The following is a 16,625-nucleotide window of genomic DNA, read 5'->3' as shown; positions in this document are numbered from 1 at the left end:
CCATGCTCAGCTAATTTTTCTATTTTTTATAGAGTTGGGGGTCTTGCTATTTTTCTTAGCCTAGTCTGAAATTCCTGGGCTCAAGTGATTCTGCCACCTTGACCTTCTGAAGCACTAGAATTTACAGGTGTGAATTACTGCGCCTGGCCTCATTAATTACAATAGTCATAGCAGCTCTATGCATTTCACATCATCATTCTTCTCATTGTATAGAGTAAAGTTGAGGTCTGAGAGCTGGTAGGTGATGCTGCTAGAACTAAACCCAGGAATTTGGGCTGCAGAAGAGGAGCCTTTCCTCATACCAACCCCTTCCTGACCCCCTACCCAGTCTTCACCCATCACTGCCCACCCCCCACGCAGGTGTTTCTTTTCACACTAAACAGATGGACCAGGGCTGCAGTTTGGTGAACCTGAAACCCTGGCCCTTTCCCTTTGACTTTGGGAGATCTCTGCAAGCTCAGCCCAAATCAAACACTGAGCTCTGCAGAATAAATCTGTGGTCTACCTCATAATGGGTTGGTTTGTAAGAGTCAGCACCTGTAGATTTGATACTAGACACATCGTTGTCAATATTTAATAACTGTCCCAAGCACTCACTATAACAGTGAATAGCACAGTGCATCCCACTTCCTAGTTTACAAGCCACTCTCCCCTCCAGGGAGCTAAAGCTATGGCCAGAGACTACTATGGAATGCTACCAGGAAGCTTAACCAGCTTCTAATTACACCTTTGTCCATTCTATAAGCACTGATTGGACCAGGTACTATGGCCAAGGTTGAGGAAGGAGACGCAGATGCTGTCCTTGGGGTCAAAATCTAGGCCAATCCCTCCTTCCTGGATTGGCTACCCCACTGAGGAGAAACTCACCAACAAAGCAGCAGCTCAGCCCACTGTGGGATAGAGTTATTCTGCCATCCAGGCAGCTGGGCACACTCTTACAGACAGTAGCTGTTGTGCAAAGCCTCAGCAAGTCAACACCTGCCTGTGCCAACCTGGGAACAATATGATCTAAATTTAATTGCCTCCTGAGGCAACTATTTGCAATAGAAAGTAATTTACAACAGCCAATAAATCCTATGGAAGAAAGATATCTCCATTTGCTTCCCTAAAAGCATAAACACTTTCATCGCTCAACCCTCTCTATTTCACACACCTCCTCTCTGTCCACAGCCACTCTCCTCCTGCACCCTTCAACCACAGGATCCCAGTTCAGGATGCCTGAGAGTTATCACACAGCCCCTCAATGTCTTGGTGTCTTTCTGTGTGTCTCAGTCAGCAAAACTCACCCTCACTACTAAGTAAACACATTCTTCTTGTAAAAACATTAAAATAAATCAGTCTTCTGATGCTACTCAAATCCAGTTCCCTCTCGGTCCCAGAGGTAAGGACTATTGTCAGATTGGGTAAAGTCTTCTAGAACTGTCCCTACACAGTTTCATAAATATATGTATCCAGGATGTAGAAAAAATATGTACCTTTGCTTTACATGTGTGTTTAAATAAATAATACAATTCTGGGCGTCGCCTGTGGCTCAGTGAGTAGGGCACCAGCCTCATATACCGAGGGTGGCAGGTTCAAACCCGGTCCCGGCCAAACTGCAACAAAAAATAGCCGGATGCTGTGGCGGGTGCTTGTGGTCCTAGCGACTCGGGAGGCTCAGGCTGAGAATCGCCTAAGCCCAAGAGCCGGAGGTTGCTGTGAGCTGTGATGTTGCTGTGAGCTGTGATGCCACAGCACTCTACCGAGGCAACAAAGTAAGAGTCTGTATCTTAAAAAAAAAAAAAATACAATTCTGATTGTTTAATTCTGATACTTTCTTTTTTGATCAACAATAGATCTCTCCTCCTTAGATTGGTCTTTGTTAAAACACAGATGGCTTCTCTCTTTTTTTTTTTGAGACGGAGCCTCAAGCTATCCGTTGTGGTGTCACAGCTCACAGTAACCTTCATCTCCTGGGCTTAAGCGATTCTCTTGCCTCAGCCTCCTGAGTAGCTGTTACTACAGGCACCCCCCACAACACTCAGCTATTTTTTGGTTGTAGTTGTCATTGTTTGGCAAGCCTGGGCTGCATTCGAACCGGCCAACTCTGGTATATATGGCTGGCGCCTTAGCCACTTGAGCTACAGGCACTGAGCCAATGGCTTCTCTCTTGTAACTGCTGGGCTGTGTGCCTTCCTATAGCTACCTACAGCATATTTAATCCCTTCTTTTTTTTTTTTTTTGTAGAGACAGAGTCTCACTGTACCGCCCTCGGATAGAGTGCCATGACGTCACACGGTTCACAGCAACCTCTTAACTCCTGGGCTTACGCGATTCTCTTGCCTCAGCCTCCCGAGTAGCTGGGACTACAGCCTTAATCCCTTCTTAATGGCACTTAATCTTTTTGTGATGACATGAATCCTGATGAGAAAATTCTAGTCCCTCTTAGAACACTTTCAAGACTCTGGAACTCACAGAGTATTCCCAGAGACTGAGATAAAAGCTGCCTTCTAACTCCCACCTCCATGTCCCAGCATTTCTTGTTGGCCCATTTCTAGAAAGAAAATCTGGCCCAGGGGCTGTTTCCCGGAGCTCTCAGAACTGTAAGGTCCATTTAAGATAATCTGTCTACTTGGTCTCATTTTAGAGAGAAGGCCACAAGGCTCAGAGAGGTTAAGTGAATTGCCCAAAGTCACATGGCAAAGTCAGTGCTGTTCTTCTGGGACCTTCAAGCCCATCCAGTGCACTCAGGAAACAAAATACACAGCCAGTTTTCTGCCCTGGGAAGCTCAGTTCCCAGGCTCAACAGTTGCCAAAGGCCCCAGGGCTTTGTTTTCAAAGGAGAAAAGAAGTGGGAAGTATTTTTAACGGAGGCCCCACCTCACTCCCCCCCTAACTAGCTGTCCAGGAAAGGCCGGCTTCACAGTGGCATTTGCAACTCATGGAAAACAACAAATGCCCAAAATAGATGATACTCAAGCTCAGGAATGGAAAAAATTGGCTCATGGTTTCAAATGCCTGTTTTAGAAAAAGACAAGAATAGCTTTTGGCCTTTGGGGAACTGTCAGGGGTGAAGGAGTAGGGAGGTGGTAGTGCTGGGGTAGTGATCAGAGCCCCAGATCCGCAAGGGTCAACTCCTGTCTGAAAGAGCTTTGGTCACTATCCCCAGGGCACGAGTGGCTTCTGAGTTTCATCCAGATCAGGAGCCACATCTGTACCTGTCTATAGGTTCCCTCTAAGCCCAATGGAATCTGGAACACTTTCTTTGTTGGGCTAGGGCTGGGCTGGGTGAGCCTCCCAACCCTATCCCTCCTCACCAGATCCCAGCAACTAGAAACCCAAGATTCTTAACATACTGAGCCTGAAAGGTGAAAGTTGAATACCCCTAGGAGCGAATGGCAGAGATGAAATTTGGGTTTTCACCCCCACTCAGACACAGCCCAGCTGTGTGGTCTTGGACAAGTCACTTAATCTCTCAGAGCCTCAGGTCCCTCAACTGGAAAGTGGGGATAATGTTTCCTTTGTTCATTCATCTCCTCTTCCAACATGTGTTACGTGGTCTGTGATCTGACTATGTACCAGCACTGTGCTGGACACCAGGACATAAACCCGCCAGAACAAAGTCCCTAACCTTATGGAACAGAAGATGTAGCCCTTGCCAACCTCACAGGCTGCGGACAGCTACCCACTCCTTCAGTTACTGAGCCAACACCTGTGCTAGGAGGAGTGAAAATGCCTTTGACCAGTGTACACTGTCAGACACTGCAGCAAGGCATGCTACACTGACGATTTCATTTACTATCACCCCAGCCCTATGAAGTGGGCATTATATTATCCCCATATGTAGCTGAGAACCAGAGAGTGAGTGCTAGACAGTTCATAGGCCCACCTACAAACAGTAAGGAACAAGGTAGGAACAGTCTGGCATCAGGATAACTAAAGCTTGGTGTAAGTCTAGACCCAAAGTCAGTGCAAAGTGCTCTGAGCAAGCAATTTTTTAAAAGTGGGACCTGTGTGGCATTTTTATTTAAAGTAAGATCTCAGCTGACCCTTCAGTCCTATGTTGTAGGACTGTCCTGCCCATTTGACAGATGAGCAAACTGAGGCATGTAGAAAGTAAAAGACCTCACCAGCCAGACCGGCCCAACTCCCGGCACTGGGAGGAGATGAGGCAGGAGCCAGGTCCCTGCGAGGCACCAAGCGTTTGGGGCCCGCCGGGGCGAGGAGCGAACTACAACCCCCAGGATGCTGTGCAAGGAGGGCGTGTAGGGGCCGGACCGCCGCGTGCGCAAGGCTGTAATTTCTTGGTAATAAGAAAAAAAAACAGGACCAAAAGAAAAGAGAGAAAGAATCAAAGCCTCAAGCGTCACGTCTAGGAATAGCCTCGGAGTCCGGCCAAGTCATTATAGACGATGAGTAATCCGGTTAAGTCATTTCTCTAAACACCATTCCTTGTAAGAGAATTAAAATATCAACTTACATCAGAGGGGGAGAGGCGACTCCAGAGGCCGGAGCTGGAGCGCGGCCAGGAGTGGGGTGCGGCTGGCGCGCTCCGCGGCTCTGCGCTGCCCCGCCCGCTGGGCCCTAGGCTGGGGCAGAGGAGCGGCCTGCCCGGGCTCAGTTTAAAAAGCCCCAGGGGAAGTTTGGTATTGCCTCTTCTCTGGGGAACCGTTGTCCTTCGAGGGAGCCGCTGGAGTTTTGGTCTTCAGGGCCCTTCCCTCCGTCCTAGATTCTAGAGCTGATATCTTGACAGCTTCAGGTCCACCGTTGGAGTGAAGGACTGGGGACACGGGGAACACACCTCCTCAATCTCAGAGGAGGTGCCATTTTCCCTCTAGATTTCCAGGAAAGTCATGGTGGGGGGATGGCTTACTTTCCATTTCCTGCTTTTCTCTTTAATTGCCCTGTATTAGGAGAACATGGGGCTAGGAGAACCGCTAGACTTTTGAGAGGGGCATGACTGCCAGTGCTGCTTTTGGAATCCTGAAGGCAGGCTTGTGATGAACTGGGGAATGCTAGCTAATCAGGACTCGGCCCCTCGGACTGAGCTCCCCTCCAGGGCTAACAACATACACTGGGTCCCAGCTGAGCTCCCCTCCAGGGCTAACAACATACACTGGGTCCCAGCAGTGAGCTGGATGCAGATATCATATCACCCCCCTAGCCCTAACTGAGGCCCAGAAACTGCCCACTGGCTTTCTAGGCAGTCCCAAGGCAGTATAGAATAACTCCAGTTTATGGTGGCAGCCACTGAACACTCGAGGCAGGCCAAACCCAGCTCTAAGCTCCTCACACACGTTAACTGTTGCAACGACAGGCCTAGAGAGACTCACAACCGCCTTGGAGGTTCTCAGCCAATCCACTAAGCAGAAAGCTCCCAGGCTCTGGAGCCAGGCAGACTGCTTTCCAATCCTGGTAACTCACGTGCAGGTGTGCCCTTGGCCAAGTTAGTCACCATCGTTAATCCTGTTTTTCTTTTTTTTTTTTTGTAGAGACAGAGTCTCACTTTATCGCCCTCAGTAGAGTGCCGTGGCATCACACAGCTCACAGCAACCTCCAACTCCTGGGCTGAAGCGATTCTCTTGCCTCAGCCTCCCGAGTAGCTGGGACTACAGGCGCCCGCCACAATGCCCAGCTATTTTTTGGTTTGCAGTTCAGCCGGGGCCGGGTTTGAACCCGCCACCATCGGTATATGGGGCTGGCGCCCTACCGACTGAGCCACAGGCGCCGCCCTCTTTTTTTTTTTTTTTTTTTTGGAGAGACAGAGTCTCACTGTACTGCCCTCAGGTAGAGTGCCGGGGCGTCACATGGCTCGCAGCAACCTCTAACTCTTGGGCTTACGCGATTCTCTTGCCTCAGCCTCCCGAGCAGCTGGGACTACAGGCGCCCGCCACAACGCCCGGCTATTTTTTTGTTGTTGCAGTTTGGCCGGGGCTGGGTTTGAACCCGCCACCCTCGGCATATGGGGCCTGCGCCCTACTCACTGAGCCATAGGCGCCGCCCATTAATCCTGTTTTTCTCTGTGTGAAATGGGGTTAGCAAAACATAGCTTACAAGATTACTGGGAAAGTGAAAATTAGCATTAGCCTCCAACAGATGTTCATTCTGTTGTGGTGGTCTACTATGTGAGAATAGCCTCCTTTACCAGTGGTTTCAGGACTTCAACCAGGTAGATTCTGTGTGCATTCAATCCTGTGGAAGAAGTAAGGGAAATAAATACTTAACTCCTCCTCCCGACAGACCCAACCGTCTCTTGACACAAAGGCCTTTTCCTATACCAGAAGACCAAGCCCTGGCCACACTGCTGGTCTCTCTGCATGGCCCTGTCCTGTGTCCACCCAAGGGAAGGCACAGGCTGAGTTGCCCTCAGGCCCTGGCCTTGGTGACCTGGGGCTGGACTCTGACACTCTCCTCCTGATCAGGTTTTTAGGTAGTAGATTCCAGGTGCTGAGGTTCAAGGTTCCTGGTGGGTTTTGGGGCCTGACTAGGCTGTCAGAATGCAGAGAAGAAGCATGGGGTGTTAAGCGACTCAACCACGTCCTGAATGGGCCCCACTAACCCTTTCAATACTGGAAGTCTGTGCTTTGAGTAGAGGGACTGCTCTAATTTCCTGCTGTTCAAATGAACTAATGGAAGTTTGCAAATGTGAAAACTAAAGCGTTCAGGCCTGCGGTGGTCTGGGATCCATTGGCTCCAAAAACTCTCCCTGTGGCTCCCCATCCCAGACCTGAAAACTGGGCCTCTGCTTTCATCATCTTGGTGTTATCTACCCAGCAACCACCACCAGTGGGGCTTGTGCCCTGCCCTCCTGACATCCCAACAATGTTTGCTCTACTCAGCACCTGCCAGGAGAACCCAAGGTGAACCCAGGTCTAAATGGTCCTGTTTACATCTCAGGCCACCTTCCTACCCACTCTGCCCACCAAGAGCTCACTTCTGCCCACACCCAGTGTGTATCCTTTCTGCTGCTACATACCCAGCATGCGTTCAAACTTGTGTACGTTCACCTGTGCATCTGCAAGTGGGTCTCACATGGGATCACACAAACACATGTATACAGTATAACTCACCAGAGAGCCTGCAAGCCCCTGAGGCTTTCTTCCTCACATCTGGGGCCTCGCCTGGCCATCTTTGGACACCTTGAAGAGGACAGATGGTTTTGGGGCTCACTGCCCTCTCCCCAGCTGCCTATTTGTGCCATGATGTCTTTAGCCATGGGGCTGGTCTAGGGAGCTTTGCTCTGTCAAAACTGCCTTCTCTCTCTCCTTGGCCTCAGCAGGCTCTTCCAGACCTGCCTGAGTAGTACCTGCCACAGCTAAAAGCAGAGGGCTGTGGGGTGGGGACTTCTCTGGCCATTGGGCCTGGGATAAGGACACCTCTGCTCGTGGTGGTAGCTTAGCATCCATCCTCCCTGACAAATCTGGCAATTCAGCCACACTGGGAGAGCTGTCCTGCCAATGCACCATGCTCTGTTCCCAACACAGTGCTGCATGTGCTGTACCCTCTGTGCCTGCAGCCCTCTTCCCTTGCTGGGTGGTCCCTGCACATCTACCTAGTGAACTGCTCATCCCTCAAGGCTGTACCAGAAGTAGATATCTACATGCCCCCAGTCCTCCTAGCACATGCCTCTTGCTATGGCATTTGCCACACTGGTGCTCCAGAAGGTAGTCCTATGCCGTTATGTGACTGGTCTGCAGCTGCTGAGGCTCTATTCCCCAGTGAGGAATGGCCTTTCCTGCCTGCCCATACTGTGCTGGGGGCAGAGCTGCAGCACCCAGCCCACTGCTCTCCCAGAAGAGGAAACCCAGGCTTTGAGTGGGAAGGGACTTGTCCAAGGTCCCCACAGTAATCTCAAAAGATCTGAGAGTTGGTAAATAAAGGAATGAGATGGAACAGGAAGAAGCAGGAGGCCACAGAGTGCAGTGCATAGTAGGCGCTCGGTGAAGATCCACCAATGGTGAATGAAGGGGACATAAGGGGAGATAGGAGGAAGAACAGGCAGAATGGCCACTTCCTCCCCCACCCCACTGCCTCCTTCTCTCCTCATGCCTCCTCCAGCCCTTTCTCAAGGGCCCCACTTCCTTTTTTTTTTTTTTTTTTGTAGAGACAGAGTCTCACTCTATGGCCCTTGGTAGGCCGTGGCATCACACAGCTCACAGCAACCTCCAGCTCCTGGGCTTACGCGATTCTCTTGCCTCAGCCTCCCGAGTAGCTGGGACTACAGGTGCCCGCCACAGCACCCGGCTATTTTTCTGTTGCATTTTGGCCAGGGCTGGGTTTGAACCTGCCACCCTCGGCATATGGGGCCGGCACCCTACTCACTGAGCCACAGGTGCCACCCTGGGCCACACTTCCTAATTGTTAAAGGCAGACATGCTGTGGTGATATTTGGGCTTGGAGCTCACACATACTCTCTTTTCTCTGCAGTCCCAGGGCTGAGTGACTCTGCAGGCCTTGTGGCCATGCCATCCCTCTGGTCCCAGGCTGGCAGCTCAGGTCAGAGCCCCCAGCCCACCCCCTTGTTTTGTTAGCACAAGCCCATTCACCAAGTGGAGATCCCCTTTATTTTTAAAATTAATTAATTTTTTTGGTAGAGACAGGGTCTCACTATGTTGCCTAGGCTGGTCTCAAAGTCCTAGCCTTGAGCAATCCCTCTCTGCCTTGGCTCCCAAAAAGGTGGGGTTATAGGTGAACCACTGCACCTACCCAGAGCCCCTCTGCTGGACATCCCTGTTGCTGCTGGATCCCAGGAGGGAACGGTTAGGAGGACTACGTCCTTGGACTCCACTCAGGGCTGCTGGATCTCAGCTCCTTAGGGAGCTCAGAGTCCCCTAGTCTCCCACCAGCTTGCTGCCAAGAGGGAGGTTCTGAGTACCCAATATCTTGACTCTGGTGAGTCCGAGCAAGATCTGCCTTGACAGAATGTGGAAGTGAGGGGCATCTTTCTCCACAAGAAAACCAAGTACCCCAAATCAGTTGAGCTCTGCATGCTCAGTCTCCTCATCTATAAAATGGGAATGGCATAAAAACAGCTCTCATGCCTCCTGGCACAGTCATAGCATTAGACAAGTTATTTTCATTAAGGGCTTAGAACTGCTGCAGGCAGAAGACTCTCCTTAAATATTAGCTCTTTTCCACCGCCATGGGCAAAACACGAGGCCTGGAGTGTGAGTGGGTCAGGGCTGGGGGAGTAGGGAGGTGGCCAGGAAACCTGAGTTCCAGATCCAGCTCTAACACAGCAGATAAGCAATTTGGTCCTGGATGGTCCCTGCCCACCCCACCTTCCCTCCTTCTGTATCCCTGTGTCATATTTTGTTGGCTTTGGGGCTTTTTTTTTTTTTTAATAAATACTGTATGAAACCCCTAATATTCTGGGTAAGTGTTGAAACAGCTCAAAAATCCCCACCTCCCCTTGTGAGTCAGTGGCAGAAGCAATAAGCAGAACTCTGCGAACTAACAGAGGCCCTGCGACCCCAGGGGTTTGAAATGGGGCTTCCAAGATAATTCGGGTGTCTCGGAGAGGCCCCAGGGCCTGAGGGCCCCAGAGATTAAAAAAGATCGTGAAGCCCAGCCGCTCTACATAATGGGGAAGAAAAACAACTCCGGACGTTAAATTAGCGAGGAAGTCCCGCAAGACTTGGACTTTTCCCGTAACGGCGATTTCGAGGTTCGCTGGGAAATATCAAATTCTTTCCAAGCATTTTTCTTTTTCTATTTTGGTGCTTTAAGCACGTGCTGGGTCGACCAAGCCCTCCTCCCTGTCCTCAACGACCCCAGCGGGCGGGCGCGCTGCGGAGAAGCCTCCTGGTCCCGGCACGGCCGGCTCCGGGAGCGGGCGCCGCGGGAGGGCCGGGGGCCAGGGGCGCGGCGCTGCGCTGCGCAGCGGGGGTGTGTGTGTGTGTGTGTGTGTGTGTGTGTGTGTGTGTGTGTGTGTGTGTAGGGGTTCGGGCACCCCGTGTGTGTGTGTGTGTGTGTGTGTGTGTGTGTGTAGGGGTTCGGGTGTGTGTGTGTGTGTGTGTGTGTGTGTGTAGGGGTTCGGGCACCCCGCTTGGGGTTGGGGGTGGGAGGGCGCTCCCGCGCCCATCCCAGCAGTTCCCAGGCCGCGGGCCCCCGGGAGGACTGGGCGGGTGTCGGGGGGAGCGATTTCGGAAAGCGCTTTCCCAGCCCAGCCGGATCTGAGTCAAAAAGGGGAGCTGGCTCAAACCGAAAGAATAATTCGGTTAGCTAAGGCAGCCAATATTTGTCTGGGGCCCAAATTACTGCCAGGCAAGGAGCTCTAGGGCCTGAGCATCGCTGGCCCCTGGGGCCCCGCTGAAAGCCCCGAACCCCATATCATTCCCCTTCCCCAAAAGGGGCCAGGAGGGGCTCAGGCACAGTCTGGGCCGACGGAGGGAGGGTCTCCTGCAGCCCTACAGGCTCCACTGACTGCCTGGGGTCGTCCTCCCTCTCCAGGAGGCCCAGATGGTGGCGGGTGGGTCTCTGGAGCTGGTGGAGGAGGGCTCCCTCTACCTGTCCCTGTAGGCCCTGCCGTGCCTTGCCCTTCCTGGGCCACTCCTTCGGGTCCCCGCCTGTTGGCCCTGTGCGTTTCCTGGGTGAGAAGCTTTTCTGGAAGTCTAATATCAACACTCATGGTGCCTCTACCCACTTTTAGAAGTGCCTGGCTTGAAACTAATTCGAGAAGAACCACACAAGCAGGTTCAACACCGCACACCTACCTCCCACCCCCAATTTCTCTTCCAGGTCCCTTGGCATGGCAGGCTCACCCTCTGGCCAGCTTTCCTGGTGGGCATGGTGAGGCCCAATTACCAGGGTTTTATTGAACAGACGTTCACTGGGAGAGAAACGGTGATCTATGCAAAGTAGTTAATCCTTTTTTTTTTTTTTTCAGGCTGAACAGGCAGGTTGAGTGGGGGGAGAGGTTGTCCAGGGTGCTCCCCTCACCAGTCTGAGGTCATCTGTGTGAATTTGGGTCCTTCTTGATCCTGACTCAGCTGCAGGTTGCCCCTCAGTCTGGGGGCGGGTGGGGTAGCTCAGGCTTTGCAGGCAAAGAAACTCTCCGGCTCAGGGACCCTGCTGGACTCAAGCTCGTCCTGACCTCAGGACAGGTGTGGGAAGGAGATGCTGATGGCTCATTTCCCCGGGTCACCCAGAACACCTGGCCTGGGCCTGCTGCGCTGCTGCCTCAGCCCAGCTTGCTGTCTCAGCACAAAATTTGCCCAGTAAGCGGGACCATTATGAACTCCCCGGCAGGGCCAGGCACATAGCTGCTGTCACAGGGAAGAGTCCTATAGGCAATGAGACAGCTGTAACATAGTGCTGCGTATAGGCCTGGCCGGTGCCCACCACACACAAGTACAAGAACCAAACATGGCCAAGGTCAGGGCCATGAAGAGTCAGCTGAACGTGTGAGGGGGACACACATACTTGCAAACTCCTCTGCCCCCCAGGGGCCAGGATCTGCAGGGCTGGGTCAGCATGGCCCTGACCTGGCAGAAGACCTGGCATCTTCACCCTTTAGTTGTTATATTGCTGGGGAGACTGGGAAAGGTGGTGACTCCAAGGTAGCCCAGTGATGGTAGCCACACTGGGGCTTGAAGAAGCCACTAATACCAATACTTAAGTATGTCAATATTATAATAAGTGGCTTAGAGGAGGTGGGAGTTGACTGTTAATCTCTCAAGGGGTGAAAGGGCCCCTGGATTCCCAGAGAAAACTGAGAGCATGCCCATTTTAAGATGCCAAATAAGAAGTTGAAGGCAGGACAGGAAACAGAGATGGTCCTGCCATATTGTATACTTCGTGGGAAACCTTGCTGGCCCAGTTCTCAGACATGAATCTGTCACTGAGGGATAACCAGGACTGTCCTAGGCTTGGTGCAGAAGGGTTGGTGCCCAGGGCTCCTTCAGCTTCCCTATAGAGCACCATGCCAGCGATGTGGCAGGGTGCTCATGTGAGCTCTGGCTTGTGCGCACACACACACACACACACACACACACACACAAGCCCCACGAATTGTCTAGCGCACCTCCGTGTGGGAGAGCATCCTTCCTTCTTGCTTAGCAGTCGGTCTTTTACAGTAACTCTAACCCCATTAGAGGGAAGTAGGAAAACAAAGAGAAAACCAAGCTGTCTGCCCAGGCAGAGGAAGTCTTGTGGAGGAAGGCGAGAAAGCTCCTGAGTTTTCAGGGAACCTCTTCCCACTTCCCATGAATGCTTCCATCTGGGATGCCCAAGGTCCAAGATCTCTCTGGAGGGAGGCACCTGCTAAGGGGCAGTAGTCCTAAGATTTCCCTTGGGTCCCTTACAGTTTGCTCTCCCCTGATTTTTCCAGATGGGAAAACCAAAGTCTAGAGAGGGACAAAACCTCTTCAAGGCCACACTGGAGGTTGGTGATTGAGTTCTGTTCCGTGCATGCTAGTAGCCATCACGCTTCTTTTTCAAAACTGTAATCAGTAGAAAGTGGTGGACCAACAACTCTGGCTCAGACAAAGGGATTTTGAAGGGGACAGAATGGATGCATGGGCCCCTAGTGGCAGTGAATGCGTCATACCCCATCCCTGGTTGCTTTGATCAAGGTATGTTTTGCTAACCTTTTACCTGGGGATCTCCAAGCACGCGATGAATTCGGAGAATGTTTTTGGTTTCTGTACATTTTCCCCCCTGTGGTCTAGCCTGTTTATCAAGAGTTCTGCTAATCAGAATATTCAAGCGCATGCATGAACACAGGCGTATGTGATGTGCGGGGTGTTCTGGGGAATTCACTTTTCTGGGTAACTGAGGGTTAACTGGAAATCTGTGTTCTTATGCCTTCTTAAAAATTTTTCTACAAATGATGAGCATTTCCCCAACTTAGTATTTTGAAAAGTTCCACCACTTTCTAAATATGTGACCTTGGTCAAGTTACCTAACCTCAGTAACCTCAGTTTCCTTATCTATAAAATGTGCACAGCAATACCTCTCTAGATTATGAAAGGAGCTAGAAATAGAAGCAGTGCACAGCTTATAGTGTGTGCTTTAAAATGGGGCCTTTATTACGGTTGTTGCAACTGTCATTAGCTAGTCAAAGGAGCTGAAGAGTTGACTGAGGATCTTTGCAGAGATTTAAGATTATGGTTCGGAAGCCATTGCTTATTCTGTACATGTTAAGATTGGGCAGAATTGGCATTGATCTGCAGTTTCCATCCCGATTAAGTCCTTCCAAGGAGATAGTTTTCTTGTGATTTGCTTCTTTGTCTTAAAAGCAGGTGCACTCATTAGGGATGCATGCAATTAACCAAGGGCCTTGGGTCTGGAGCTCATACCTTCTCTTTGAGTGTATTGCACCTACTCTGGGAAAGGGTCAGTGGATGAAGAACAGGGTATGGGCTCAGCTTTTCCAGTGTTCCATCCCACCCTTTCCCATGCCCCTTGCACACATCACCGGCCATAAAACCTTGCCAGAGGGCAAGCCAGGAAAGAGATGGGGAAGGGGAGGACACTTTGGGCTAGGGAGAAAGCTGGGTGGGCTCTGGATCTTCAGCAACTATAGGGGGGTTGGAGACATGTGGAGGGGTCTGGTTCCTGGTCTTGGCTTGGTGCATCTCAGGAAGATTTTTATGACTGGCCCCCAGAAGGATCCACACTGAGGAGTTGAGGGGCTGCTCTGAAGTGGGGAGCCTACAGGACTCTGAGTTCTTTTCTACTGCTCCTGCTGGCTGTGGAGGGGAGGAGGCAACCATAGATGGGGAGAGAGGTAACTAGGCACCCCACTCTGCAGGGCCACTGCCTTTTGGCCTGACCCCCACTGGTGTAGTGCTATCTTCTCAGGGATGAGGCCTGGGTGCCTGCTAGTACCCTGAGTTGGAGGCACTGTCCTCATCTTCACTGAAAGGGCCTGGAACTCAGAGTCAGATCAATTCCAAGCCCTGCCCCTTACTGGGTGGTCTTGGGCATCTACTTAGCTCTCTGGGTCTCACTCTCCTTACCTGTAAAATGGAAATACCTCTTGGTGTTAATATGAAGATGCAATGGAATTAGTGCATGAAATATCAGCCTCATGCAGTCACTAGGCTTACAACCTGCCTCATCCCCTTTCCTCAGGCTGTTGAACAGGGCACACAGTGCAGGGATGGGCAGAACCTTGCAGACCAAGGGCTGAGCACTGAAGATTTTGGTTTCTTGAATAGGGAACAAAGGATTTCTCCAGTCCTCATCTGTATTCAGTCCCTCCTCAATCCTTCTCCAGGTCTGTCTATCTCTGCCCCTCCACTTTCTCCCTCCCTCCCCATAGCCCACTGCAGGGCTCCATACAGTAGCCTGCCAAGCAGCATGAGGGCTACTGTGGGCTCAGGAAGTGCTTGCAGTATAGTCCCACTTCCCTGTGTCTTACTTTTTTCTACCTGGAGACAGCATTCCTGGGCACCTCGAGGCTCAACATGGTGCCTAAGCTCTTGCACTCCCAGCAAAAGCTGGAGAGGTAGGAGAGAGGGAGGGGGATGCATACCTGGTGTATGGAGCAATAGAATGCAATAGAATAATAACATACTGTGTGCAAAGACAGTTCCACTGGTGTCTTAGTCCATGTTCTGCTGCTATAACAGAATACCACAGATTAGATAATCTATAATAACAGAAATTTATCGACTCACTGTTCTGGAGGGTGGGAAGTCCAAAAACATGGTGCTAGCATTTGGCGAAGGTCATCCCACAGCAGAAGGAAGAAGGTAAAAGTGAGCACATCAGACAGAGAGGAAATCAGGTCAAACTCATTGCTTTTATCAGGAGCCCACTCTCATGATAACTAACCCACTCCGATAGATAACGGCATTAATCCATTTATGAAGGTAGAGTACTTATGGCCTAATAACCTCTTAAAGGTCCCACCTCTTTTTTTTTTTTTTTTTTGTAGAGACAAAGTCTCACTTTATGGCCCTCGGTAGAGTGCCGTGGCCTCACACAGCTCACAGCAACCTCCAACTCCCGGGCCTAAGCGATTCTCCTGCCTCAGCCTCCCGAGTAGCTGGGACTACAGGCGCCCGCCACAACGCCTGGCCATTCTTTGGTTGCAGTTTGGCCAGGGCCGGGCTTGAACCCGCCACCCTCGGTATATGGGGCCGGCGCCTTACCGACTGAGCCACAGGCGCCGCCCAAAGGTCCCACCTCTTAATACTGCCACAGTGAGGATTAAGTTTCCAACACATGAATTTGGGGGGAACTAGGGTTGTGGGAAATTGTGCAAAAAGCATTCTAAATAACAAAATACCACAGGGTGGTGCCTGTGGCTCAAAGGGGTAGGGCGCCGGCCCCATATGCCAGAGGTGGTGGGTTCAAACCCAGCCCCGGTCAAAAAAAATAATAATAATAATAATGAAATACCACTTTGTACATGCATGGAACAGAAAACTTCACAAATACTTTCTTATACCAGCTTGTTTTCATCTTTGCCACAATAGTGTCTGACTTCACTTTGTGGATGGTACACAGGTTTATGTAATCTTTGAAGTTTTATGCATGCCATGGCAGCAAGTTTGCCACAGGGCTACCTTTTCCCATATAGAAGATATCACATTTGACCAAAAGTGGCTCATTGTTGGGGTGCCCTGGAGAAACTCAACATGTTTCCCTGCTAGCTAGACCGTACTTCTTTTTGAGAGGTTCTGGCATAGAATTGGGATGAGGGTCTTCAAGAAAGGAGAGGAGGCCTATCCAGGAACAAGGAAAGACTTAATAGAGGGTAAAAGCAGAGTGGAGATTTACCAGGTGTCAGCTCAGCTCCCACATAGTTGCAAAAGGCTTTTATTAGCCTCATCAGTATAGCTGGAATGGGGAAATGAGCCCAGGGTACTGCCCAGGGCTCTTCTCTACTGTGGGTCAGGATCATGGGCATATCCTTGGGGTCAGGATTATAGGTAGGGTGTTTCCAGGAACTCTAGCCTTCAGGAGTCTGGGGAAGAGATCGCTAGTTTCTGAACTGATTTTCTAAAATGGCTGCACTCCTGTCAGGGTTATGAAAATTCTGTTCCCACACTTTTTCCAGTAGCTAAGCCTGGTCACTCCAAGACTTCAAAGAGCTTATAATTTAATCACTGGAGAAAGTTGTGAATGACTATGATACAATGCAGTGAGGGCAATGTGAAGAGGGTGGGAAATATCCCTTATTTAGAACTATCTAGAGGTGATGACTTGAGCCAGGTCTTTTTTTTTTTAATTGTCTTTCTTTATTTTATTTTATTTTATTATTATTATAATATATATATATATTATTTTTTTTTTTTTGGCAGTTTTTGGCCAGGGCTGGGTTTGAACCCACCACCTCCAGCATATGGGGCCGGCGCCCTACTCTTTTGAGCCACAGGTGCTGCCTGAGCCAGGTCTTTAAAATGGTAGCCAATTAACAAATGTAGGTGGCAGAACCTTGATTTCCCAGCAACCCTTGTAGCCAAGGCTAGGATTGGGATCCAGTACTGGCCAATGGTATGTAAGTACCTGTAGAAGTCAGCGAGGGATTCTGGAAGTTTGACTTCCCTGATATAGGCCCCTCCCCCTTCCTCTTTGTCACTTCCTTTTTTCTTCCTGATTGAAAGGTAGAGTGTTAACCAGTGTGATGAAAATGTGTCAAACGGTCTATAAAACCAGTGTATGGTGCCCCATGATCACATTACTGTACA

Source organism: Nycticebus coucang, chromosome 4, assembly GCF_027406575.1.
Source record: "Nycticebus coucang isolate mNycCou1 chromosome 4, mNycCou1.pri, whole genome shotgun sequence".
NCBI lineage: Eukaryota > Metazoa > Chordata > Mammalia > Primates > Lorisidae > Nycticebus > Nycticebus coucang.
This window is presented reverse-complemented; position numbering follows the sequence as displayed.